This window comes from Palaemon carinicauda, chromosome 23, assembly GCF_036898095.1.
Source record: "Palaemon carinicauda isolate YSFRI2023 chromosome 23, ASM3689809v2, whole genome shotgun sequence".
Taxonomy (NCBI): domain Eukaryota; kingdom Metazoa; phylum Arthropoda; class Malacostraca; order Decapoda; family Palaemonidae; genus Palaemon; species Palaemon carinicauda.
Genome location: NC_090747.1, coordinates 29,531,762 through 29,535,543, shown reverse-complemented (window position 1 = coordinate 29,535,543; position 3,782 = coordinate 29,531,762).

The following is a 3,782-nucleotide window of genomic DNA, read 5'->3' as shown; positions in this document are numbered from 1 at the left end:
CATGTCTTCCAAAATATAAGATTCTGATAGAACGAAGATAATAAAAAAGAAGAAGAACAATTGCATAAAACCAAAAAGACAATTAGATTGAATACTATTCCCCATGTGACGTCATTGACCATAGCTATTGTCTGGAGAATACACATGGGAAGTTGTGAACTCGCCTTTTCTTTTTACTATCTTGACGAAAACTTTGTCCGCTTCACATCATAATAAGCAAATCTTTTTGTAATCTCCCTTTCTCAGGGAAACAATAAAAAATCCGTCATTATTAAAACAATAGACGAAAAGTATAGTAAATATTCTTCATGAATATGGAAACCCCTGTTCCATCCCCTCAACCAAAATCATAATTTTCAAATATATTTCTACTTTTTAAGAAATAAAATTTTTATTTAATCTTTTCCATGAAACTTGTACGACACTTTAGATCATAAATAGTGTTTATCTAGCCATCTATTAACAACTGATTACAACTGCAATATAGAGAAAGCTAGTGGCAAACAAGATCTAAGTAAATGTCCAGAACCTGGATGTACAGTATATAGATATTTTTCTTTCAATAATATTCCGAAACGACTCAACTTTTTGTTAATGTCTCGCAACAAGACTTCTTAGGCGGTACTATTTTTTTTTCTCTTTTATGGTATTTTAGTCAATATTGATATTAATTAAAATCTATAAATTAGTAAACGTTTAAAGATTTACAGTTAACTGAATATGTGAAAATACCTTGTTCTTTTTCGCAAGTTACTTTCCATAGACGAGGTAGAAATATGGAACACGCAAACTCTGTGCCACGAAAACGTAAAGTTCTGGTCTTATGGAAGATAGAAATTATCTTTTAGGCTTAGAATATCTCCCTAAAGAACGGGAGTAGCATAAAAACGATATCCTTGGACAGAACTCATTTGGTCTCAGTTATATGGCTCATACGGACGAAAAACAATCGTCCTTTATGATATATTTTGTAGCTATAAACTATGATTATCTTCTAGTCTTGGTTATGGAGAACTATACTCATATGTATATATACACAAACATAAATTCACACACACATACACATATATATACACATATATATATATATATATATATATATATATATATATATATATAATATATATATATATATATATATATATATATATATATATATATATATGTATGTATATATATATACCTATATATATATATATATATATATATATATATATATATATATATATATATATATATATATATATACATATATATATATATATATATATACTTATATATATATTCATATATATATATATATATATATATACATATATATATATATATATATATATATATATATATATATATATGTATATATATACTTATATATATATTCATATATATACTTATATATATATATATATATATATATATATATATATATATATATATATATATATATATATATACAGTATATATATATCCGTGTGTGTTCACGCTCACTATTTAACGTTTCTTGTCAGATCCACAGAAAAAACTATAATACATCTAATTACTGTAATAGAAAGGCTTAGCTCAGCGAGTAAGCATACCTTTACCGTACATTGTTTGCATTTTGGATTTATGTGTGAGTGGGTTACCTAGAGTGCGTGCATATTTGTATATTTGATTGTGGGAATAAGATGATAGTCTAGTAATCTTTTGGTTATTCAGTTACCTTTGTCAGGTAGTATGTTTGTAACGTTTAGGATTGAATGTAGTCATAAGTGGAATCATGTCAGTAAATCATATTCTAAACCTACCACCCTGGAGATGAAAACAGACATAAAATGCACGACTGTATCAATAATCAGAAAAAAAAGGCAACTAGCAAATAATACCCAGAAGACCCTCAGCAAAATCGCTCTTGGAAATTTGGTAATGAGAAAACTTCCGGGAAAACTGTTCTGTTTAATGAAACCAGAAATAAAAAACGCAGCAATTTTTTGCCACAACTCTTTTTGATTATGAAAGACCTGAAATTGAAACACAATTTGGTCACGCAAGTTAACCAAGATTTTGTTATAGCACATCTCAGTCTTTTTATTTCCTTTGCAATAATCCATTTCTGTTGCAACAAATGCTATGTATACCTTGACATGATAGGATATACTAGGATTGTATATTTGCAGAGTGATTTGGACTAGGGTTTTGTTTTTTATGTTGATGACAATAAAGTATTATTTGTTCCAGTGCCGATATACGAAATATATATAGTGTATATTAAAACTCAACATTATCTTCATTGTAATTCATCTTTCTTGCGGAATGACACATTTCCCAAACAGTTTACCTCCCAAAAAATAATTGTACCTATAATTCTTCTGTGGAATACTTGTTAAGAATATACAGTAAAAGCAATTTTAGTAATTTGCTTTACCTTCAATGACTAGAGTTTTTTTTTTTTCTTTTTTTTTACCTAGATTTTCCAAATCAGTACGACCATTTTTTCTTGTCCTTTCAATCGACCGGTCACGTCCACTATTTTATTATTTTCAAAGATTTGGGATTTTCCTTTTTGGTTTTCTTTACTTCAAAAAGAAATATTCAACGACATGAAGTAGAAGAATATTTTTTTTTTTTTTTTTTTTTTTTTTTTTAGAATTCATCAAATCATGAATTTGAATCCTCAATCAAATGAAATTCCTAGTATCAGTAAAAGGAAAAATAATGATTTCTTGAATTATTATATGTATGAAATTTAAGTTCTTCATCCTGAATATAATAAAGAGAGAGAGAGAGAGAGAGAGAGAGAGAGAGAGAGAGAGAGAGAGAGAGAGAGAGAGAGAGAGAGAGAGAGAGAGAGAAGTTTTTTTTAAGCTCCTTTTCTGGAAGGAGCTTAAAAAGAAAAAAAAAATGAACCTGAGATACGAGAGTTGAGAATTGGTATTTTGAAGTATAGGACTGGCTTCATGAAGGCTCAGGGAATAGAATAGGTCTGGTTACTATGAAAAAAAAAACGCTTCCCTTCATTGGAAGTATAAAGCAATAACTACGGAACTTTTTGTTTATACAATGGGCAATAGCGTGTTGACGAGTGGCCATCGAACAAAACACCGTTTTGAAGTCCATCATATTAGATATGCCCAATAAACCAAGTATATTACATCAGCAAGGTGCAAATTAACTTCCATTTCCAGTACGAGATCGTGTCGAATACAGAATAATAATAAGCACTTGTACTTGAATCATATATAAAATGCTATCGTTCCATGATATTGGACAACATTCTGAAATGTAATTCCTTCATTAGACAGTTTGCGAGTAATACATAGAGGTAGGAAGTGAATCGTCAAAATACGAAAATATCATAAAAAGGAAAGAGTGCAAGCATTTATAACTTGGATCTCAGAAATGTAATATCAAAGTAAGGTGAAAATATCGATGTAATATCCCCTTCAAACTCAGTTCATCGTCCAGAAGAAGTCAGTCACTGAATATCCCTTCCGAGATTAAATTGTGCCTGGAAAGGGATCCTGACAAGAGCCCAGAGATTTCAAAACAAGTTTGTGATCTGTTACAAATAGAACTGACAATAAGGTTTTAAATAATGGTAAAAATGGCTGCAAATGTGATTAGGTTGGCCATATTTAGAAAAGTATCTCTTTCTATATATCAAATCTACTTAACGTTGTTACTGATCTTGAAATATTTCATATATTTATACACACTTGACACTCACACACACACACATTATTTCCTTATTATGTATATATCTATATACGCTATATATATATCGATAGACCCACTGCTTTTAT